This window comes from Oncorhynchus mykiss, chromosome 12 (assembly GCF_013265735.2).
Source record: "Oncorhynchus mykiss isolate Arlee chromosome 12, USDA_OmykA_1.1, whole genome shotgun sequence".
NCBI classification, from domain to species: Eukaryota; Metazoa; Chordata; class Actinopteri; order Salmoniformes; family Salmonidae; genus Oncorhynchus; species Oncorhynchus mykiss.
Window position 1 is genome coordinate 74992123 of NC_048576.1, and position 26001 is coordinate 75018123.

At 42.7% G+C, this 26001-nt stretch overlaps 1 protein-coding gene across 4 annotated transcripts in view; it reads left to right on the forward strand.

Moving 5' to 3' along the window:
* LOC110538388 (protein TANC2) overlaps positions 1-26001 on the forward strand; it is a 142959-nt gene that overhangs the window by 32086 nt on the left and 84872 nt on the right. For all 4 annotated transcript variants that reach the window (XM_036938417.1, XM_036938418.1, XM_036938419.1 and 1 more), the window contains exon 2: positions 4151-4251. The gene's annotated coding sequence lies outside the window, so the exon portion shown is untranslated. The remainder of the gene's footprint in view (positions 1-4150; positions 4252-26001) is intronic.

Consider the following 26001-nt stretch of genomic DNA (forward strand, 5'->3'; position numbering starts at 1 on the left):
CATTATTACAAATACAGTTTATTTTTTTCTCAATCAGCCGATTAATCGGTATCGGCGTTGAAAAATCATAATCGGTCGACCTCTAGAAGAGACTGTGACTGGAGTTGCCACGCTTGACTGACTGGAGGTCTTTGGTGCCCTGTGGTCGAGAGGTGCTCTGTTAAACACAGGACAAACAAACACCTCAGAGCTTCTCCAGTGTGGCAATCCCAGTGCTGTGCTCAGCAACTCCAAACCCTCACCCCCTTCTTTCCAATCCTGTCGTAATGGTAGCGTGACCCTGCGGCTGTGCTCCCTGCTCAAATCCCAGGGTGCTCAGTCTCTCACAACATGTTTTGGATTCCTGATGCTGTTTGTGTGTGTGTGAATTGTACAGTATGTGTGGATTGAGTATCTGTCTGTGGGTGGGTGGAGATTTTTTTTCTCCTTTTGACTATTTGTCCATTGTGCTGTGTGTGGCTTGTCTAGTTCTGTGGTTTCTTTGAGCATAGCGTTTGTGTGTGTGTGTTACGGTTTTCTTGAGTTGAAGGAGAGGCGGACCAAAATGCAGCGTGGTTTCTATTCATGGTTCTTTAATAAAGACTCTACACATGAACAAACTAACAAAACAAGAAACGTGCAAACCCAAAACAGCCCTATCTGGTGTAAACACAGAGACAGGAACAATCACCCACGAAACACTCAAAGAATATGGCTGCCTAAATATGGTTCCCAATCAGAGACAACGCTAAACACCTGCCTCTGATTGAGAACCACTCCAGACAGCCATAGACTATACTAGAAAACCCCACTAAGCCACAATCCCAATACCTACAAAAACCCCAAGACAAAACACACCACATAATAAACCCATGTCACACCCTGGCCTGACCAAAATAATAAAGAAAACACAAAATACTAAGACCAGGGCGTGACAGTGTGTGTGTGTCCAGGTGTGTGCGTGTCTGCCCCTTCATCTGGGTCTTTCATCTTCATGTGCAGCCTGTTTTATACCTTCCCCTCATTTTTTAAAAACTTTATCTCCACTTCACTCATCCTTGCTCTCACCACCCGAATCTCCCTCTCTCTCTTTCCTATAAACCTTTCACATAATGTCTGTTTTGTTCAGAGCGCCCAGCGACTCGTAGCCAAGATTTGCATATGTGACAGATCCCATATTCTCTCCTCCCCGCCCGGGGCCAACACCCGCCAGAGCATGTAGGACTCAAGGGCTGCCCTCTCAGACAAAGTGAATGATCTCTCTATCGCCTCTCAATCCTTCCCAGCAATTCAGTTGCCCTCTCATTCAGCTGAATAGGGACCCGCAGATCGCAACACATCGGCCATTTTGTGGCTTGAGTAAGAATCCGAATGCTTTGTCAGTGAGTATTGTTTGAAGCATATACTGTAATATGGCTAACTCTGTCCTCAGAGCTTCTGCTATTGTCTGGTGGTGGGTGGATGATGGTGTAGGCTACTTGAAGTTTTGCTGCCAACCTATTGTACATTGTCCAGATTTCAACTCAATTGGCCAAGCACCTTCCTTTCCTTTATCTGTGCTGATGTGTGGAGGTGAAAGAGAATTTCCAGTAGTTTTTAGGCTAAATTCTTTCATCTTTCCTGCTTTTTAAATTCAGTCAGAGAGCTACTTTAGACTATTGAGATGCACCCTCTTACTTTCATTCTCTGGTTTGGATGACTGAACTTGTGGGTGATTTAAATTCCCCTAACCCAGTGTGTATGCTTTCTCTGAGTGGAGGGGCTCTAAGCTTACTCCCTCAGCCAAAGACAAATAACCTAACTGGAAAATCACCCCATTCCCCTAGTGGATTCAGGGTATTGAATAATATCCCTCTGTGTTCGCCTGTACATGTGTGTTTGTGCGTCTCCTTATATGTAACTTATTTCTTGGGGTAAATATCGCTTCACTTTGACTAGTATTGGATCACTCTGCACTGTCAACAGCTATAAAGCATAAATAATAACACTCTTCTCGCTCCCTTCTGCTCTCTGCCTTTCCTGGCCAGTTTAATAGCCAAGAATACTGCTAAACATTGTTTGAATTCGACTAGTACCTGAATGCGAAAATACCACATCAATTCCACATGAGATGTCAGCCAGTACAGTTTGTGCAAGCCTCTTGAGTCTGAGCATTGTGTTAGTCTTCCACATGTAGGTATATTTCACTCAACCATACATGTGTAATGCAGCCTTTCTTTTGTTATCATAAAAGCCAGTGCTGCAAGAGATGGGGACCTTTGATGCCTTGGGGGAAATCATGACATCATAGAGGATGTGCAACTTTCTTGCTGTTGAGCAGGTTCGGGTGTCGCTTACTTAAAATCCCTTGACTCGCTCCAGTCTACAGGGCTGCTCCTCCGTTTCTCATCTGTCATCTCTGGTGTTTTGGCTATAGCTCAGTTGTATCTGTATCACACACCGCAATAACGTACGGGGCTTGTGTGTTGCATGCACAAAAGAGCCTAGCGTTGCCCGTGAGTTCACTTTTAGAAACCTGAGGTAAGACCCCTTATGCATGTATTCTCTTGGGCGGAACATTTGGAAACTTTCCATGCGCTGTAACACCGTACCCAAACCGGCCCTGCGCCATCGAGCGCAAGTTGATTTTGTCCCCCCACACCAAACGCGGCCTTTCAGGTTTGTACCTGTTTCCTCCAGCATCTTCACATGGTACTTTGCTGCTGTTCTGGGATTGATTTGCACTTTTCACACCAAAATACATTCATCTCTAGGAGACAGAACGTGTCTCCTGAGTGGTATGACGGCTGCGTGGTCCCATGGTCTTTATACTTGCGTACTATTGTTTGTACAGATGAATGTGGTACCCTCAGGCGTTTGGAAATTGCTCCCAAGGATGAACCAGGCTTGTGGAGGTCTACAATTTTGGGCTGATTTCTTTTGATTTTCCCATGATGTCAAGCAAAGAGGCACTGAGTTTGAAGGTAGGCCTTGAAATACATCCACAGGTACACCTCCATTTGACACAAATTATGTCAATTAGCCTATCAGAAGCTTCTAAAGCAATGACATCATTTTCTGGAATTTTCCAAGCTGTTTAAAGACACAGTCAACTTAGTGTATGTAAACTTCTGTATCACTGCAATTGTGATACAGTGAAATAATCTGTCTGCAAACAATTGTTGGAAAAATTACTTGTGTCACGCACAAAGTAAATGTCCTAATCGACTTGCCAAAACGATAGTTTGTTAACAAGAAATTTGTGGAGTGGTTGAAAAACGAGTTTTATATCATCTTGTATATGTATATAATCTGTAAATAATCTTCCGACTTCAACTGTATATGGCGATTGCCAATTAACTTTCATTAAAGGTGTATTACCACCACCGACCTCCATTCGTCTTTCAGTCACCCACGTGGGTATATGCAATGAGGAGATGGCACGTGGGTATATGGTTCTTTTAACCAATGAGGAGATGGGAGAGGCAGGACTTGCAGCGCAATCAGCGTCACAAATAGAACTGACTTCTACTTTATCTCTTGGCAATGCAGACGCTTGTTGGTGCGTGCAAGTAGTGTGGGTGCAGTAATTGAATAACATGCATGTCTACATTTATTTTGCAACGCGAGCGGGGATGTCAGCATGTAAGGGGTCAAGGTGCTCCTTTGAGAAAAAAAAAGACATGAACACCAAAATAGAGGGAGGTGAAAGGGTAAAAGAACGAAGGATGTCCAGGAACGGGGCCAGATTGTTGAAAAATTATTCTGACAGATCTGAGTTTTTATTTTCTTTGTGATGTTTTTCATGGCTCGGCCTTGGCAGAATCTCTCCCTCTCTTCTCCCAGGGGAGGAGTCAATCAATCAAATGTATTATAAAGCCCTTTTTACATCAGCAGATGTCTCAAAGTGCTATACAGAAACCCAGCCTAAAACCCCAAACAGCAAGTAATGCAGGAGTCTGTGGTGTGTCCTCATGCTGACTTCACCATGTGTTACTGTGCCCCATATTCATATGAAGCTAATGTCTTAATTGAAAATCCCAAACTCCTATGTTGTCTGCCATGCAGTCTGAGAATATAAACCTTAATGGAAAATGAGACTGTGTTATTCAGTTAGCGGGTTATGCAAAGGTTGGCTGTAATGCTGACTGTTGACACTATGAAATACTTACTGATGTTTTCTCTTTTGCAGATACACCAGAGTGCATCAGTTGGGAGATGGGAGAAGGGCTTAGGCTTGAGCCTGTCGCTGCCCCACCCGTCTCACTGTGAGGCCTTTGTCTCCTACTCATGGTAAGTCCCCACAGCCTACATCCCAGAAACAATTTTTTTAATGTAATGTGCATGTCATGTGCTATTGTTTAGATGTCATGTTATGCCACAGAAAAAGTGTGGGGCAGACAATGCCAGTTTTGTCTGAGCATAGGGACAGTGTTCGTGACTGTGAGAAACTGAATATCTGGTTGAAGTTGGTCTGTTGTGAGTAGCTTAACTATCCATGAAACTATCAACTCTACAAAACCACGTTTTACATTTTTTTATAGGGAAGCAACAGCAGGGTATGGTCACATTATATGGTCTGAATGAAACTGTTCAACTTCTATAAATGTACATCCTCTCTCAGGTCCAAACTACTCTTTCTCTACACTACGACCAAGAAATTGTAAAAGTTCCCCAGATAGAACTGTTGGCAGAGGTAAGGTAGGCAATGGTAATAGTTTCCCAGATCGAACTGTTGGCAGAGGTAAGGTAGGCAATGGTAATAGTTTCCCAGATCGAACTGTTGGCAGAGGTAAGGTAGGCAATGGTAATAGTTTCCCAGATCGAACTGTTGGCAGAGGTAAGGTAGGCAATGGTAATAGTTTCCCAGATCGAACTGTTGGCAGAGGTAAGGTAGGCAATGGTAATTCCACGTGTTGCAGTTTTATATTCCTCGTGAAAAATAATGCACTATTTTTTTGCATTTAAGCCTAAATACACTTTACCTTAAATTCATAAAACGTTACATTCTCTACAGAAACTTCGATGTCTATTGGAAAATTGAAGATACAAATTGGAGCTGTCAAATATGATGGGTCAGTTGTATATCCAGCCATACACTTAGCATGTGTACATTTGTGAGAGATGGACTATGTCATTTACATGTACCTGGTATTTCAAAAGCTCTCCTTTCAATGTTCCTATAGCCACAAGCTAGAATTCATTGTCCTGATTGGTGACATTGTTTTGGGAACAACAAAATCCAGTCACGTTGCTATTTGATGGGTAGGAAGCAACAAGTGACTGATCAAAACATCTCCACATCTCACTGCTCACGGATATCAAACAACTCCAATAACACACAAAACTGCATGGAGCAACAACCAGAAAGACTAACTTCCACCAAGAATTGCCACACATCCCGTACTCATTTAATGCAATAAAGCGACAAGTGAGACCCAAACAAAGCCAGCCCTGTGTTGAACTCAGTAGCCCTCTCCCTAGCCTCTCTTTAGAGAACACTGTCTTGTTTTCTTCTCACAGAGCTGAGGCGAGCGTCACCATGTCCACTCAAGGCTCATCTAATTATCCAGTGGCCGCCCAGCCGTGAAATTGGTGTTTTGCTGTGAAATGGAGCCATTGTGGCTGGAGGAGACCTTGGCGTTTTGAGAGACCGTCGCAAGGTCCCTTTTCTTTAGAACGGACAAGGGCCGGGCAAGGAGGAGGAGACAACGAATGGCGTATCCAGTCCGGCCAATTCAAGGCGGCCATAATAGGCATAACAGCAGCGAGGGCAGGCACACCACAGTGGATTAGCAGAGGATTATTACCTTTGATCTGTTATGAAGAGGGAGGAGCTAGGCAAAGGGCAATTAGCTGCGAGGCAGCCGACTGACTTCTTTCTTTTGTGGCGGTTGTCAAGGGGAGTAAGAGATACTGTGCTGTTTGCTTAAGACGTGATGGCTGAATGGGGTAGTGTGAAAGAAACCGACAGGGACTGGATTTTCATGGTGGTGGTGGTGGTGCATATGTAGATGGAAATCCATCAAACAAAGACTGATTTGAATGGTTTCTGGGGTATTTCTATCTTAAATGAATATGTATTAATGTAACAATTCTGATTTCTAGAGTCACTTCTGTAGTAGGCTTATGCTTTATATAATCATACCGGCTAATGGAGAGAATAATTGGAAAAGTCTTTCACTATTTTCAGTGACTCGTTTTATTGACATGTCAAATGGACAGACAGGCTGGTGCCTAGCTAATTGTTTGACCATTTCTTGGAGATTCCATGAGATTAGGATGTAAACCGCTCATGATTTGCTTGTGGTTTGATCTGTTTGTTACTCAAGAGGACATGATGGGATGAAAACATTACGATCTTTTATGAGAAGGTTTAGAGACTGACCTAATGCCTTTTAAAGGGGTTAATAATGACTTCTTACAACCTTTACAATCAGGTAAGCGTGATAGATCCCTAGGGTCCACTTCCATGGAGAAAATCGCTCCGTAAGATTTTGTAACCCATGCTCAAGTGGTCCAACTCAGCACCACTGCTGCATACCTTTCCTTGATGACATAGCTGCTGCGTTACTCATACGATTAACCTAGTAAATGCTTTCAAGCCTTTGCTAATGACGTGTTTATGAAAAGTATCAGCAGGACTATTCATCTGCTTAGCATTTAGCATTAGCCTAAAGCCTTTAAAACATTGTGGCGCATTAAAATAGTTCAAATTGCCCGCCGAGAACCACTGCGACGTCTCACTTTTGAGCACCGCTGTGATTAAGGTGTTAGCTCGCCACCTGTGATCAAGTGACCTAAGCTATTGTGTGTTATTTTAAGCACAGGCATCTGTTTCTCAAATGTCTGCTGTTTTTAATTGTCTTGAAGCAAGTCCGCATGCTTTTATGCACATGAATTAATTTAGATTTAACTATTCTACCCTTCGCTGTTGTCTTGAGCAGTTCAATTTCAAATGCTGTCAAACCAAATAATCTTCACCTATGACCCATGTATCTTGTAGGTTAAGTGAATTGTTTTCTCCCCTGTATGATTTGCAAAACAAGCCGTCCTTGACGCATACTGTATTTCCCCCAGCATGATTGTGCTGTCATGTACATTCACTACAACTAACAATTTATTTAGCTCCGATAGCCAATTAGACTGTCTGCATGAGCCCCGGTCTGTTTACTCAGACCCACTCAGGCGTTGGAGTGCTTATTAGTTATCGGTCTTCTTGGGGGTCTGGGTGGACAGCAAAGCATTTTGGATTGACAGAGCGCCTCAGCCCTCGTTTTCCAACCGTTTACGTCGTGTCATTGGATGCTCATGTCATTGGAAGCTCACACTGCCACTCAAGATTAGACAATCCTTCCAGGTCCAGGATTGGTGAGATGTCACTCATCGGGCCGGCAGCAACATGAGCAATTATCATATTCTTTTAGTTGCAAATCAGAGCAGGCCAAGCCGCTGTTAAACCCCCTGCCTCTCGCTTCATACAGCAGGCACATTACAACTAGAGGTCGACCGATTATGATTTTTCAACGCCGATACGATTATTGGAGGACTAAAAAAAGCCGATACCAATTAATCTGCCTATTTATTTATTGATTTATTTATTTGTAATAATGACAATTACAACAATACTGAATGAACACTTATTTTAACTTAATATAATACATCAATAAAAATCTATTTAGCCTCATAAATAATGAAACGTGTTCAATTTGGTTTAAATAATGCAAAAACAAAGTGTTGGAGAAGTAAAAGTGCAATATGTGCCATGTAAAAAAGCTATCGTTTGTGTTCCTTGCTCAGAACATGAGAACATATGAAAGTTGGTGGTTCCTTTTAACATGAGACTTCAATATTCCAAGGTAAGAGGTTTTAGGTTGTAGTTAATATAGTATTTATAGGACTATTTCTCTCTATACCATTTGTATTTCATTAACCTTTGGATGTTCTTATAGGCACTATAGTATTGCCAGTGTAATAGTGTAGCTTCCGTCCCTCTCCTCGCCCCTACCTGGGCTCGAACCAGGAACTCATCGACAACAGCCACACTCGAAGCAGCGTTACCCAACGCTCCACAAAAGCCGCGGACCTTGCAGAGCAAGGGGAATAACTACTCCAAGTCTCAGAGCGAGTGACGTTTGAAACGCTATTAGCGCACACCCCGCTAACTAGCTAGCCATTTCACATCGGTTACACCAGCCATTAGGCTAATAGGCTTGAAGTCATAAACAGCGCTGTGCTTGCGAAGAGCTGCTGGCAAACGCACGAAAGTGCTGTTTGAATGAATGCTTACGAGCCTGCTGCTGCCTACCATCGCTCAGTCAGTCTGCTCTATCAAATCATAGACTTAATCATAACATAACACACAGAAATACGAGCCTTTGGTCATTAATATGGTCGAATCCGGAAACTATCATTTCGAAAATTAAATGTTTATTATGTCAATGAAATACGGAACCGTTCGGTATTTTATCTTAACGGGTGGCATCCCTAAGTCTAAATGTTCTTGTTACATTGCACAACCTTCAATGTTATGTCATAATTATGTAAAATTCTGGCAAATTAGTTCGCAATGAGCCAGGCTGCCCAAACTGTTGCATATACACTGACTCTGCGTGCAATGAACCCAAGAAAAGTGACACAATTTCACCTGGTTAATATTGCCTGCTAACCTGGATTTCTTTTAGCTAAATATGCAGGTTTAAAAATATATACTTCTGTGTATTGATTTTAAGAAAGGCATTGGTGTTTATGGTTAGGTACAGTCGTCCAACGATTGTGCTTTTCTCGCGAATGCGCTTTTGTTAAATCATCCCCCAGCGTTGCACGAACGCAGGACACGCTAGATAAACTAGTAATATCATCAACCATGTGTAGTTATAACTAGTGATTATGATTGATTGTTTTTATAAGATAAGTTTAATGCTAGCTAGCAACTTACCTTGGCCTCTACTGCATTCGCGTAACAGGCAGGCTCCTCGTGGAGTGCAATGAGAGGCAGGCAGGTGGTTAGAGCGTTAACTGTAAGGTTGCAAGATTGGATCCCCCGAGCTGACAAGGTGAAAATCTGTCGTTCTACCACTGAACAAGGCAGTTAACCCACCGTTCCTAGGCCGTCATTGAAAATAAGAATGTGTTCTTAACTGACTTGCCTAGTTAATTAAAGATATAAAGCATTTTTTTTTTATCAGCGCCCAAAAATACCGATTTCCGATTTGTTATGAAAACTTGAAATTAGCCCTAATTAATCGGCTATTCCGATTAATCGGTCGACCTCTAATTACAACTCTCGCTCCCTACATCTGCCCTCAGGGATAGGAGCTCATGGTGGACATTTTGTCTGACAATTCGAGCCATCATGGCCGTTGACATAGTCACAGCCCTCCTTCTCTTTCTCACACATCTTTCTCGGTATTCGCTCTCACCTCCTTCCATCTCTCCTTCTCTCTCAACTTCTCATGCTGTAACTCGCTAGTTCTCGGTTTCTGTTCTCTCATTCCCTTTTTATTTATCTTTTAATATCCTCCCTTACACTCTTCTCTTCACCCAATCACTGAACATAACAGCACAGACACAATTGAGGAGAGATGATGGAGGGGAAGTGCGGAGAGGGAGAACGAACATAAGATTGGCGTAATTACAGAGCACCTTGTTTTTCATGGTCAGGTGGACTGAGTCTGAGTACAGCAATAACAGTCAACCGGCTTTGTGTACAGAGAGCCGCGGCACGAAGCAGATTTGTTTTCGAGGCAGTCGGATACACAGTGGAAGTAGGAGTGGGCGTTCGCTCGGCGGGGGTCTCATCTGATGCAGACTGCAGCAGATCTGTCAGTGGTGTTCTTTCACATTGTTGACGTGACTGTTTAGTTGATGGGTTAGACATATGTACTGTCAGGTTTATCCACTCAGGTGTGTAGTAGTACACTCCCACGAAATATACACACCATAGACAAAGCCCCCCTCCACACCAGCACATTTCCAAATGGATGCCGTTTCCCCCTCCTGTTTGATCGCTTGAGTGATGAAGCCAATGTAATCCTACTACTACTCTATTCAAACCCCCTCATCACCCTTCACACCCACAGCCCTTATGCATCTATAGGCCACTAGAGGAGGTATAGTAATCCCCTGAGTTCCCTCATCTCATTGTACATCTTTCCCTTGAGTTCAGTGCTCACAAAGAATGTACTTTCTCTACTTCATAGTTGTCCAAGATCCGTCACTATTCTAGGTCTCTTCTTCTGCTTCTTTCTGCCCCCCCCCCACACATCTCTCCTTCTGTTTTTCACTTTACCTCATCTTGTCATGCATCATTCTGACCGGCTACGTAATCTGAAACCTTGGCTTCTGGTCCTCCCACATTGCCTGTAATCTCCAGAACACAACTGTACTGAGAGATGATCTGCCAGGCTGCAGATGACAGATTATTTTCTGAGAACCTGGGCATTCTGTTACGGGTTGAATGGGTCTGATGATGATAATGTGGATAATGTTGATGTTGATAACATTTGTTATTGATGATGATGATGGGGGGATTATGATGAATATACTCTCTGCTCTCTACCAGTGTATGGGTACAGACATTTCTGATTTGACAACCCACTGAGCCCCTAAACCCTCCTCCACCTGAAAACATAAACTCCAGCAGCGCAGAGGAAGAATCGAAATCTATGAATAATTTAAACTAAAAATAGAACCCTAGCTGTCAGATATTTTTTGTATTTCCTTCTAATGCCCTTGTGTTGCATCGGATTGAATCAGCCAGTGGCTGGTGTTGATTGTCAAGTCTTACTGACAGACTTGACATGCATTCCAACAGCCCATCTAGTACTCCTCAAAGACCTCTCAATGGAGTGTCCAGTACCTCTGTGACTCCCACTAACTTGATCTGCCTCTGTGTCATTTTAGTCATGTTTCAGTGCCACTACTTAACCCCTGTAACCAGTGCTTTATTTGTAAATCGGGAGGTCCCGGAACACATAGTGTTGATTATCCTGGGGACGCTGAGGTACCGTAGCAGCGCAGCAGACAGAGTAAACAGCCAAGTAGCCGACTGTATGCGGTAGTGAAACGGACAGCACTCTCCAAGGTGCTGATTAATTCAAAGCATTTTAGACGTCACTGCAGTATGCATGCTCACATACTTGTGTAAACCCAGCAGCTATACTCATGTCCGAATTTCTTATCCTAATTTTCGAGACTTCAATGTACAGCAACATTTTTAGACAACACTGCAGAACACCTGCCATATGCATACAACAAGACCTGACTTTCATATCATTTTCAAGACCTCAATGTAGCAGTAGAACAAATCACAATTTCGGAATAGAACTTAAAATTAAAATAAATCAATATAGGCTACAGCAGAACACACATATTGGCTTCCTGCCTCAGATTACCTTCACATGTACAGGAAAAAAAAAATCCTACCTTAGTTTTCAAAACCTCCCACAATAACTCTCCCATTTAAGTCCATTTAACTCCTGAGGGTAAATTTCTTGCGCAAAGCCATGAGTGGACCAGTGGCTGTGACGTTTAGCCTCCTTCTACGGCTGTTCTGAAGACTCTGGATGTAGCGTTAACTATAACCTGGGTGTCTCTTTAGCCTCGTCGCCACCAAATGCACCTTGGTTCGGGCATGTCCAAAAAACTATTTTCTGAGGGCTCTTTGTTTTTTTGTTTTATTTACTGTACATTCCACCCACTCTTGCTAGTTCAATCCCTCCAGTCATTTCCAGTGGTGATGCTCCTCTCCTCTGGCACTGACAGTACTCTGGCTTGTTCTGGGTTCGTTTTAACCTTCTTTTTCAGGATTTTTGGACTTCAAAAATGTAATTAAGCTCGATTGCCTTTTCTTATCCGTTTTTAATTTGGCTTTCCCATGATTCAAATTCAGTAGAGAGACGACTAGCCTAGGCTACATAACGTGATTACGTAGGGACCTCTTCACTAGTTGACTACCAAGACCTGCTCTATCAAGATCAGTTAAATACCCAACCAGCCCTCCCCATAACCTCTATGTACAAATAAGAGAGCAGGTCTGAAATCAGTGTGTTAGGGGAGGATGATTACACAGAAGGATAGGATCACTGTGCTTTTACATGGTCTTTCTGGGGGCGGGATAAATAATTAGAAGGCAACTTGATTTAACGCTGATTGCTTTCATTAGAATGTCTACAGTGCAAACAATTAATAAATCATGAGGTACCGGACTCGGGCAAATAGGTGCCGGAACAAAGTCAAATCCGAGAGGTGACGGATCCTGTTTTAAATGAAGCACTGCCTCTAACCCTTTATCTTGGTCAGGGTTGTCTCCCTATTGGTCTTCCTATTGGTCCTCTCGGTGACCACAGGGAGTTTGTGGCTGTTGACCAGCTCGTATAGATGTACTCGCAGGGGGAGAAGGAACACATTTTACCAGGTAGAAAGGCATTGACTTCACATCAAAGGACACACGATGGCAGCTAGAGGATCCTGTGAAGCTCTTGCTAGGTACAGAACCTTTGTTTAGTTCCACATCACAGTGGTAAAAGTAATCTGTTTGTTGTCAAATAATATTTAGGCTAGCTAGGAATCCAAACAGTCCTTGTATCTGTGTGGTTTTTGGCTCACTGTGTCTATTCCTGCCAAGGACACTTCATTTTCGGATCAACACATGGTTTCCATTAGGAGGTCCAGAAGTGCACATGTCAAGCAAGGTTGTTTATCACCAAATGAAGATAGCTTGGCTGTCAGGTGGCCTAGTTGCTTTGTCCAGATGGAGACACACAATTCTGTACTATCAGTTGTTCCAAAATCTAAACTCCTTCTCCTTTTTCAGATTAGAAAATAAGTCATTTGTGAAGGTTTCTGGTTGGTATTTGCACGTTGTAAGTTATAACATTAAAAGTAATTAGTCCCCCTCCCAGTGTTGTCGTTAACACTTTTGAGTAGGGTACTTTGTAAACAATGTAGCATGTATTTAGTGCTTAGAAGCTCATTAGTGAAGTTGATTTTGGAAATTGTGCCAATTTCTCCCTGTTCATCTTTTTGTCCACTGGGTAAGCATTTAGTAACACAGTATTTCTTATTCCCTTACCCCAAATAGCTTCTGGATCTTATGCTTAAGGCTAATTCATTGATGGCTAATTAGCTTTGCGTTAACCTCAGATTTGAAACCTCACTATAATGATATGTTACCAGGAACACCCACTCTTGAGTGATCGACCAAAAAGCAAGGCCCTTTCTGTACCTCGCTGCCTCTTCTTTTCAACAAGCTTAATGTTTTAGTGTTGCATAACTTTAATTAGAGGTGCTGGCTGGCCTCGTCTGGTTCCACTCAGTCACTCCTCTGTCACACAGCCAGACAGAGCCAGGTCTCTAATAGCAATATTGGAGCAGCAGTGAAAGGGTGCGAGGCGTTTTACATGCAAACAACATGGCCGCCTTCTTCCTCTCCCTCTCTTATTATCCCTCTGCCTCATGTTTTGAATGTGTTTGTGGTTAGCCTATTGCTTGTATCCACACAAACCTGCGCCCATGTTAGGCCTGTAGAGGAAATAGTCAAATTCTCAGTCAATAAACCCTTCAAACTACGGTATGTGGGGGTGTGTTAATCTGTTTTGGATGGTTGCTCCCTCAACTCTGAACCATGGTTACCTTGTCTGACTGCAAATGTAATTATATATATATATATATATATATATATATATATATATATATATATATATATATATATATATATATATATATATATATATATATATATATATATATATATATATATATATATATATATATATATATATATATATATATATATATATATAGTATTTAAGCAAGTTAAATGCAGTTTCCTAAGCGGGAAAGCTGGGGTTATAGTCGTAGCAGTTGATGGTTTGCCTGTGGACAGACATTTTTTTTTCTTTCCATTTCCTGAGCTCCAAAGGACTGTGCTTAGTGTGTTTGCTGGGCTACTGGACAGAGGACGGAATGGGGGATTGCTTTTGGAAACTAATTTCACCCCTGCTCTGCTTTCAGAGATCCTTGAAGAACGGCTTCACTTGCAGCCCCACTCTTCTCATCATGTCAGTGGCCTGCTTGTTGCTCCACACATACATCTTGTAAACATGGGTGTCACTCGCTTGAGCAGCAGTGTTCAAAGCAGACCCCTCACTAATTGCTGTATGAATGCCTAGGTCTTTCGCCCCAGGGGCAAGGATGTGGAAAGTCAATAGAGTTTACGACAGAGGCCCCCAGACTTTAATGCTGCAGTTTGTCGGGGCTACAATTACACCTTGCACACAACAAAGTCTCCTCACCATCAACCTGCCCCTCTCAGAAAGAAAGGAACCTATTTGCTTTTGACTTCAAACCATTCTTGTTGGTAGGCCACAACCATAGTACGTGCAGCGATGACGGTCCTTATCCCATACTGTAATTTATCTAAACTGCTGAAATACACACACTCATGTGGTTCTGCTGCAATCAGGCTGAAGGTTCGGTCTCCTACTTCACCTCTGGGATGTCTGTAATAGTTAATATTTAACCAGGGTTCACCTCGCAACCACAACTTCTCCAGAGCTCACTGCCATCGGGTTCAAGGGTTTTGCCTATAGCGTAAGCGGAGGCTGTCTCACGTAGAGAAGACTCATCCTCCTGATAGGGTTTGACATGTCTCTCAGGGAATGGACACGACCTTTTACCAGGCTGCAGGAACCATCTACAGACCCTTCTCTACCATTGCATTTCTTCTTTGGATCAAGGCCTGATGGAGAAGCACATCAGACTGACTTGCATCTAAATTATGCATCCGTTGTTCTCTGATTACAGTACGGCTAGTGAAGAAATTCTATGCCAAGTCATCCTCAAATGAGACGAGACATTACAATATTTCCAATGTTATAATTAGCAAATAGCCTAGCATCTGAACATTTGACAGATTCCATCGTCACCGTAATAACACACCGCAGTGATGAGAAAGATCCTCTGTATTCCAAAGCTCTCGATCTGTACATTATCGACAACACTTGCCTCAAACCTTTCATTTTTATTTTGCCATTTTCTTGTTCACTCTTTAAAAAAAATATATACAGTGCCTTGCGAAAGTATTCGGCCTTCTTGAACTTTGCGACCTTTTGCCACATTTCAGGCTTCAAACATAAAGATATAAAACTGTATTTTTTTGTGAAGAATCAACAACAAGTGGGACACAATCATGAAGTGGAACGACATTTATTGGATATTTCAAACTTTTTTAACAAATCAAAAACTGAAAAATTGGGCGTGCAAAATTATTCAGCCCCCTTAAGTTAATACTTTGTAGCGCCACCTTTTGCTGCGATTACAGCTGTAAGTCGCTTGGTATGTCTCTATCAGTTTTGCACATCGAGAGACTGAATTTTTTTCCCATTCCTCCTTGCAAAACAGCTCGAGCTCAGTGAGGTTGGATGGAGAGCATTTGTGAACAGCAGTTTTCAGTTCTTTCCACAGATTCTCGATTGGATTCAGGTCTGGACTTTGACTTGGCCATTCTAACACCTGGATATGTTTATTTTTGAACCATTCCATTGTAGATTTTGCTTTATGTTTTGGATCATTGTCTTATTGGAAGACAAATCTCCGTCCCAGTCTCAGGTCTTTTGCAGACTCCATCAGGTTTTCTTCCAGAATGGTCCTGTATTTGGCTCCATCCATCTTCCCATCAATTTTAACCATCTTCCCTGTCCCTGCTGAAGAAAAGCAGGCCCAAACCATGATGCTGCCACCACCATGTTTGACAGTGGGGATGGTGTGTTCAGCTGTGTTGCTTTTACGCCAAACATAACGTTTTGCATTGTTGCCAAAAAGTTCAATTTTGGTTTCATCTGACCAGAGCACCTTCTTCTACATGTTTGGTGTGTCTCCCAGGTGGCTTGTGGCAAACTTTAAACAACACTTTTAATGGATATCTTTAAGAAATGGCTTTCTTCTTGCCACTCTTCCATAAAGGCCAGATTTGTGCAATATACGACTGATTGTTGTCCTATGGACAGAGTCTCCCACCTCAGCTGTAGATCTCTGCAGTTCATCCAGAGTGATCATGGGCCTCTTGGCTGCATCTCTGATCAGTCGTCTCCTTGTATGAGCTGAAAGTTTAGAGGGACGGCCAGGTCTTGGTAGATTTGCAGTGGTCTGATACTCCTTCCATTTCAATATTATCGCTTGCACAGTGCTCCTTGGGATGTTTAAAGGTTGGGAAATCTTTTTGTATCCAAATCCGACTTTAAACTTCTTCACAACAGTATCTCGGACCTGCCTGGTGTGTTCCTTGTTCTTCATGATGCTCTCTGCGCTTTTAACGGACCTCTGAGACTATCACAGTGCAGGTGCATTTATACTTGATTACACACAGGTGGATTGTATTTATCATCATTAGTCATTTAGGTCAACATTGGATCATTCAGAGATCCTCACTGAACTTCTGGAGAGAGTTTGCTGCACTGAAAGTAAAGGGGCTGAATAATTTTGCACGCCCAATTTTTCAGTTTTTGATTTGTTAAAAAAGTTTGAAATATCCAATAAATGTCGTTCCACTTCATGATTGTGTCCCACTTGTTGTTGATTCTTCACAAAAAAATACATTTTTATATCTTTATGTTTGAAGCCTGAAATGTGGCAAAAGGTCGCAAAGTTCAAGGGGGCCGAATACTTTCGCAAGGCACTGTGTATATGTGTGTGTATATATATATATATATATATACACACACACACACACACACACACACACACACACACACACACACACACACACACACACCCTCTATCTCAGCATCGTCACATTCATGTCTGTGAGATGTGGGTTTGTGTGTCTGTCAGAGCCTTGAGAGACATGCCGTCCGGCCCATGTGATTGATTAACTGCTTGTGTGTACTAAATCCCCCCCCCCCCCCCCTGGGATGTTGTGGCCATCAGTGGTGTTTTATATAGGCCTGCTCCCTTAAGACATCAGATTTCACATAGCTTTTCACAATTTACCTAATCTAATTTGGTTGAATGTGAGTTCACTACTCTATGAAAAATGACATGAAATCAGGCTATAATGGCACACAAACTGCCTCAAATTGGTTCCCTTTGATACGGTATTAATTTAAAGTTTTGTTTTACATTCTTGTATATCAGTTCATATTCTGGTATACAGTATAGCACGAGGGTCTAACACTGCTATGCACCTAGTTTGTCAAGTGTTATGGGAATCTTTTTGGGGCGATCTTACAGGCATTGTGGATGGTAGGTTATCCCCCTAAGGTTGATGTCCGCGCTCCCCCATGGAAATATAATTAGCGTAATAAAAAATGGTCAGTTTAAGCTAGAAATCTGTTCTTTTTGCATTGGATGCATCTCAAATCTACCACATCCGCCGATGTCGCACTTCCGCAACTGCGGTGGAAGGTGACAGAGCTAGAGCGGTGTTTGTCTGACCATGAGACATCCCTACAATCGGTGTTCTCACAAAATCGTCTGAACAGTTTAGCCTACACACTAATATGAACCATCTGTGGAAAGGTGAGACTCTCACGAACACATCAGTTTAGGACATCCATGGGGCCCACAAGACTCATCTGAGGTATATATAGAGTTTGTTTAGTGCCAAAATAAGGGGTTAAATACATGTAAAAAAATAAAATTAAAACTATGTTTCCAGATCTTTCTTATAACACTTCAGAACAAACTTCCTTTAGTCCCCCCCAAAAATCTGCTGTTCCATGTAGAGAATCTATTATTCAATGCATTTGTATGGGCTAATAGTAGTAAGGCCAAGTATTTTTTTTAAATATATTTTTTGGGTTACTTCAAGGGGTCTTAAAATTCCAAATCAAATAGCAACAATTCCATATAGCTTAGTAGTACCCCCAGCTTAGACAGGTCTTAGAATCTTATGGGTTATACACAGAGCAGCTCTCTCTCTGTCTCTCTCTCTGTTTCAAATCCAACTACGGTTCTTTGTACTTCGAGTGTAGACTGCTAAGCCTGTAATAACAGGGCCTACACCCCCTGTCTTTAATGTCGCGCTTGACAACAACTATTCTGGCTGAAAATGAAATGTTCTATTATCTGCACACTTCTGAGACATCTCCATGGCGATGACACATTTCATCTGCACCTCATTGTTGGTGACATTATAGCATTCCATGATGGGATTCTAGAAGCCCCACATGAGTTATGGTGTGGTTGTGAGGGACATATAGTGAGTGACACACAACGTATTATCCTGGATCTTGTTTAATGAGACACAGTGCAGCAATCAAGGTCACTCTCTTTTTACAGTACAGGCCTCGGCTACTGCAGATCTGTTGATCTGTAGGGACACTCTGACAGGGGTAAAGATGTTGCCAAATGGCTTTACAAGCTGTCAATGCAATACACACCATAGCACTGTAATGTGCGCAGTGAAGGTGGTTTTTACTCTGCTACTGTATCTGATAGTGCTGTGCTTTGCCAAAGGGTGCTAGACTGGATGGTGCCAGACTCCAGGGTGCTTTATCAACCTATTTTGTCATATGCTGGAATAAGGCATTTTATAGCACATTCTGTGGTAGTGGTTTTGTGTTGACGGCTTGACGAGACTTTAGTGGTTCAAGACACTTTGTGTTACCAGCAGACTGCTTAGAGTTCTGAACATATGGCACAGAATTTCCCCTGCCGTGCTCCGTCTCGCCTTACAGATAAAGATCTAAACGGAGGAATACTAAAAACCATACAGTACTAAATGGCGTTATATTGCACAAAGTGTGTTCTAAGTCGAGCCATTCTTTGATAACAGCTCATGATATTATTATCTTGTTCTGGCCAGTGCTGTTGGCCTTCCCTTGCTTGGCTGGGTCTACTAGCTTAGCTGGAACAGGATGTTGGCTCAACAAGTCAATCCGCTAAATAGATCACAGCTAAGCCACCAAAACACACCTTCACATTGAGGATAAAGCAAGTGACACTTGGGGGGTCTGAAAGGGAGCAGACATCTACTGCCGCTATGGTCAGATCCAATGAGGTTCTCTACCTGTCTCCTGTCTATCAGGGGCTTGTCAATCCAGACAGCCTGGCTAAAAGGACCTGTTTGTACTGCCTCCCAACATCACCACCCCTACTGACTAGTATCCCAGTAGATACAGTTTGGAATTACATTATTTCAATCCAGTTTTTCCCTCAGGGAATGTGCTGACCCAGCATAACGTAAAATGCATCTTTTTGTTTACCTCTCCCTAGTCACTACAGCACACTGCTGCCCATTTATCTTGCTAGACCAAATCACATTATACATCAACCCAGATGATAAAAGGCCCATTCCACATTTTATTCCAAACCCCTGGCTGTCTTGGGGAAAATATATATTTTTTGTTCTGGTGTAATGAATCAAGACCGTATTATCGATAGCCCTGGATCTGCTGGTTTCCATGAAGAAAAGAAAGTAGGTCAGGCTCCAGAAAATGATGCATTGAGTCTGGTGACTGTCCATTTACAGCCATTAGCTGTGGGGGTTGTTACTCCAGGTTAGTTATTACACACATCACCTTGAGGCCACTGACGGCCTATAAACCTGCTTGCGTCCTCACAAAACTAACATCCTCGTTGACTAAACAATTACATTTTTACTTTCTTTGTTTTCTTAGAGCTACATTACAATCTAGTACTGGTAAATTACTGCGAGCCATTTAATGCTTTCTGTCTCATTACTGTTATACAGTAATACTGTGTCTAATCCAGGGGTTCACTACACCACTATTGTATTTGTGAGATCAGAGTACGGGGAACCTTCAACCGTCAAGTGTTTCCTGATTTGGTTTTAGGACGTGGTCTTTACTTCCATGTTCTACATCCGCTCGACCAACTGTAGTAAAAGGGAGTGCAAAAGACTCCCAGACCCCCCATGCATTCACATACACACCGCCATACTCCCACTCTCCTGAAGGATATCCTGTCCTTATGTGTTAAAGGAATGGCCTCATCAAAGAGGCAGCTGTGCCGGGTCTTAGCAGTGTGAAAGGTAAAGAAAACACACACAGCAGTTTGATTCAGCGCCAGGCCTTCACCCACTTAGGCTCAATTCTGAATGCATTATGTCAGGATTATAGTGTCTAAAACCCTCAGCCTCCTCTGCCAACGACATTAGTTGTGGGCGCCGTGTTGTATCTGTTAATTGCACTCATAAAAGTATCTGAATTTCTTCCTGTACGATTGATAGATCTCTGATTTTCACCCTTGTTGTGGTGATGGTCGGTTTAAGCGTATCGCTGCACCATCCTGACAGCGTGTAATGTGTAATGGTATAATTCCTCAAACTCGCTTTAGCTTTGTGCTTGGCTTAGAAGACAATGATGCACAGCAACAATCTTGTCTGGGTGGTACAGACTAAGCTTTTTAAATGGCTTTCCCCATCCTGGAAATCAAAGGTTATATCGATGTTGAGTGTTGCAAGGTAGCATGTCGCATTGGGGTTTTGAGGATGGTCTGGTCTGTGTGTTTTTAACCTGATACTTTAGGCACGATAGTGCATTGTGTGTGGATCGATTTGCACTTTAATGTGCCAATGTGTGTGAGGGTGCAGTGCACACACAGCTGTGTGGGGGGGGGGGGGGGGGGGGGGGGGGGGGGGGGGAGTATTAAAGTGATCTGCGCCATCCCAAAAAAACGATTGCGCTGCAGAATCTCTCATCAGTCCGTTTCAATACATTCCCAGCCCCTTGGCCCAGCCACACACACCTATATAAAACACTGTCCACTCCCTTTCATAATCCCAAGGTTGATTTTGCAGTCCTTTGTCATGCAAAGCGGAGGACAGGAGCACGTCAGAGGAATTACTCCCCTCTAAAGAGCAGCACTCAGGATTCAGATGGATGCCCAGGGATAATGGAACTAACTTGTGTGGATTTGAAACAAACACAGAGAGGGAGAGAGAGAGACAAAAGTGTACAAGTGAAAGAGTACACCACACATAAAGAGAAGGAATGAGACTTCTTGAAAAAGTGCCTACACTTCATTAGCTACTTCAAATGGCTTTAATTGTTTGTCGGTCACAAGTTCAGCGGTTCAGAACCTGAAACATGGATAGATGAACACATACATATAGGCACGAATAAATGTAAGTTCTTATCCTAGTAATGGAAAATATAGTTTATCAGAGCCATATAGGAAGTTGGGCCACTGTGGTTTCTTCATTATGATGCATTTACATTACACTTCAACATTCTATGGCAGCCATGTTAGCGCCCCATTAACATTACATGGGGAATATTTCAACAATGCTATGTCACTGAATGTGTTGAAATAGTCCAACATTCTAAAAGTTGGCCTAACTTTATTTAATATATAAAGGCGGAATATATTTATTTATTTATTTATTTATTTATTTATTCCGCCTTTATTTAACCAGGTAGGCCAGTTGAGAACAAGTTCTCATTTACAACTGCGACCTGGCCTCGTACAGTCAATAACACAATAGAAAAAATCTATATACATTGTGTGCAAATGGCATAAGGAGGTAAGGCAATAAATAGGCCATAGTAGTGAAGTAATTACAATTTTGCAAATTAACACTGGAGTGATAGATGTGCAGATGATGATGTGCAAGTAGAGATACTGGTGTGCAAAAAAGGTAAGTAAATAACAATATGGGGATGAGGTAGGTAGTTGGATGGGCTATTTACAGATGGGCTGTGGACAGCTGCAATGATCGGTAAGCTGCTCAATTAGCTGATGATTAAAGTTAGTGAGGGAGATATGAGTCTCCAGCTTAAGGTATTTTATTTTTATGTATTTTTTTTGGGGGGGGGGGGATTCTATATGGCTCTGATTCTCATCTGGTGTGTTTACTCTTGCTAGACAAACCTGTCACTGACATGGACACACATTCATACACAGTGTAGCCTGTATCTCCCTCCATTTTAGAGCAGGCTGGTACCGCTGTTGCTATGCAACCATCCACCGTCGCTAACTGATGCATTAATTAGAGTTTCAATTTGAATACAATTGTTATCTTCTCCTGGAATTGCCTTGGCTGGCATATTTGTATTCTGCCGAAAGGTTTTGCCACGGTTGCTTTCCACGGTAAGCGTGTTATGAACACACCCTGCCCCCCTTCTGCCCATCTACATCTACTGCTATCCACTGCTTTGTAGAAATGCACCAGCTCATGCTCTGTCAGACATGCACTGCTTTCACATTGCAAGGAAAAGAGAGGACAATACAATATTTTGTGGAGTGAGAAACCTATCACAAGGATGGGATAAAGATACGTTTTTTGGGGTTGTCATGAAATGTCTCCACAGTGGGAAATGTATTCACGGCGGGGCATCGTCTCAACAGGAACCTTCACGTGGTGAAAACCGCAGCGCAGAACAAACCCATCAAAATGTATTAAACCAAGACATTCTCGGTTTCCACCCCCTGCCATTTTGTTTGGCATAGAGGCTTGCTCTCCTGCCATTGTAACTGATCACTCTGAGACCTCACAAGGTCGGGGAGCAAAAAGCAGCTCCCCTCCGCCTGCTACAGTAGTCAGCTGCTACCGTGTCAGGACTCAGGGGGCATGAGGGGCACAATGCTGTCACTGAGAGAACGATGGTGTCAGAAAGCTACGTGCTGACATGACGTGTCCCTGTGAGTAAAGCATGGGTTTGACATGTCACATGAAACGCTTCGGCAGGAAGGTAATGTCATTACATCTGTCATACGTCATCTACCAGAGTATGAGTTAATCACAACAGCAGGAGGATTACGAGAGTTCTTCCTGTTGGAGCGTCAGGAGCTGGAATGTCCGATATTGCTGACATTTTTCCCAGTCCTCCTTTTGTTTTCTGTAGTCTAGACAATCCTCACCAATACCCTTTGCTTTGGGGAAGGACGTGATAAACTGCCTATTCTAAGTCCTTGGTCTTGTACTAACATTATTACCTGGCTAGAAGGCATTGAGACGAGGGGTGTGAATTTTTTTGTTAATGTTAATAAAAATCCCTAACCGAAAAACAGTTTAGTTTTTTTCCCCCCCTACAAAATTAAAATCGCAGTGCAGTTATCACAAAAAATATTTTCTGTCATAGCCTAACTAGACGATAGGCTATAAAGGCCTGAGGAAAGTTGTGTAATGTAAAAGTAGACTCACTCAACGATATGAAGTCGATGTAGAAAGTAAACCTCATAGTGGGTAAATTTCCACAACTAAGAGTGTTGAAGTGCAAGGTCAACTTCTCCAGGGTTTTGGTACCCTGGCTACCACGCTGTGAACAGCATGAAGTGAACCCATAGATGCGCGCAGATGCTGTGTGTGACTGTGAGAGCTAAGTGTTGCATCTGTACCATTGCAACATACAGTTTTTGATTGCCGATAGATGGGCCTAGTACACGGTTCTGACTGTCTGCCTGATGGCCGACCTGCCTATGCTGTGCCATCCCCTTTCTCTCATGTCCCTTGCTAACTCGCTATTAAAGATGCAAGTGTTTGTTCTTGGAAGTACGGCAGCTACTCAGTCTCCTCCGTTTCAAAAATAACATCTTAGGAGTCGATTACTATTGGAATCCAATCTTGACACTTATAAATGGGAGTCGTCAACGTGCAAGAGTCGAGGAATCAATTATTTTGCCGTTGACTCTCCACTACGTCATCGTCGTTAACATTTGGAAAAATGGCAGAGAAAGGCAAGCGACAGCAGCGAAGTATGGGAATACTTTGAGAAGTTAAATGAGAAAGAAATGCAAACTTTGCGAGGTGGAACTGAGGTACATTAATGGTAGGACAGGTGCAATGTTTAACCATCTGAAGGGGATGCACTGTGAAACCCAAACTGTTGCTGGCAGCAGTGCAGCTGCATTGTGAATTCGCATGGAATTTTATAAATGTCGTATTGTTTTAACGGCAAACTGATCAAATAAATGGCTGTTTAGATGTTAAGAAACATTTTCCATTTGTCACATTCCTAATTCAGACTACACATGACTACTTACCAGACAATCAACATGAGATTGCAGAAACTGATTGCCGTTAGCAACTTGAGGTCCCTCTAAAATGACATTCTCCTATCAGCTTTACTGTTGCTCACTGGATCAGAGCCCAAATCCCTGCGCACCTCGATCCTCCCCAGAGCTCATTCAAAAACCAAACACAGGAAACGGTGCTATGACCAGTACTGTACATTTTACCCCTCTTCGTTTCCCCTCCCATTTCCCTGGACTCTGCACCCGCAGCTGATTTATTGTTTGAGGTTCCCCCAGAATAACAGTAGAGGGCCATTTGTTGTTCCAGTGTGTTCCTCAAGCCTGTGGGTTCTCATTCACCACCTAGTGGCTTCAAAGGTGGAAGTGTGAAACCTGATGACACGATGAGGCTGAAGCTCAATCTGTTCAGGCTCCTTTCTCCTCTAAAAAGAATAAAGCATTCAAATCCAGTGTGGCACGGTAATATGTTTCGCTTCAGCTATTGTTGGTACAATGGAAAATGTCTGCATTCTTCAGAGCCGTCATCAAAAAGACCATAAATATCCGAAAAGATGCAGGAGAGCGTCCTCTAATTAGATGAAGCAAGTTATATGTAGACACTTCCTTACTGCTATTGTTGTCATCACTTTGGTTAATTGACAACCTTGTTTTTATGATGGTCCTCAGCAATACAGATCAAACTGAAACTTTGCACACCTATGTTATACAGCGGCTGGGCTGGACACAGGAATGCAATTATGTGAAATGCACAAAAATCAAAAGGGGTAGAGAAGTGAGATGTGGAGCTCTTTGAAACCTAACGGAACAAGCACACAGTTATTTTTGAAAAGTGAACCCTTTGATCGCATGCTCTCCATTAAGCCTGCACAACTCAGTGTGCTCTAGTCTACAGAGACAACACCCCCAGTCCCCCACCTAGTTGGGGAGCCCTGTACTGTAGAATAATTTATGCAAGTTGAGGCCGCTCTGCTGTCATGTCTCACCGCAAAGATGTGTATAGTAACTGCTACAGTGAGGTTAAGGTGAGATTTTAAATTGCATTCTAGTGTGAACGTCAGCACATTGATTCTGTATTCAATGGTATTTACGTTGGGATAACGATAAGATGACTTCATCATCCGTGTTTGGTTGTGTGCACATGTCAAAGACGCCAGGTAAAGGAGAAGAGGCAGCATTACCCCATTTGTACAATACCTGAACTTTTGCACTGGTGTCCGTACACCCCCCTGATGACACCCACCCCATTCAGTGCATAGAAACAGAATAACCCATGAGCTCAAAAAGCAAACAGCGTCATATTGCGACATGTGAGACCCTCCAAAGGGAACAGATCATACGACACACCACAATGCCTCCTGGGCGTAACAATGACCCGCCGTTTCATGGGGCGAGAGGTCAACAGTGACATCTTGTTTTCAGAGCTCAAAAAGGCCCCCATTGGAGAGAGAAATTAATGGTGTCAGTGCCAGGCTGTTGTCATGGGGATCTCTGATATCACAACCTGACACACGGCCTTGACCCGCTCTCCCTCTACTTACAGCACACTGTGGAGGCTGTCCTTTGTTACTTCCTTTATCCTGAACTAGTCCTCTCTGTTGTAACACTAAACCATTTACTGTTTGGATTTCCTTCACAATGAACTAATTTAACACCATTAAGATGGAGGGAATTTATTTTCATAACTTGCATTTATAATGAACATATTCTTATAGAGGAGGGACGAGGAGAGCAAGTGTATTAAGTTGATTTAATACTGGTTCTCTTTCTTGGCTTTCTACCAAGCCTCCTGTAAAGCTTCGTACTCTAGCTGCACTACCTCCTCCACCTCTTTTAATGTTATGAGTCGGTGCTTCTCTCCCGGTCTGTTGAAAACAAACAACTTGAGATTGCTGTAACACTCCTGTTGTACTCCCTATGTTCTGCCGTGGGAAGTGGATTGGCAGTGTGAGACGGTCATGCTGAGACAGCAGCTGGGTACTGCAACACACACTGACTCTCTCCCCTACTGCTGTCACAGTCTCTCTGAATCACTTCACTTGGCTATGCTTGTATGGTACAGTTTTAGGACAGGTAAGCTATCTAACTATATAGCCTAATTAGCTA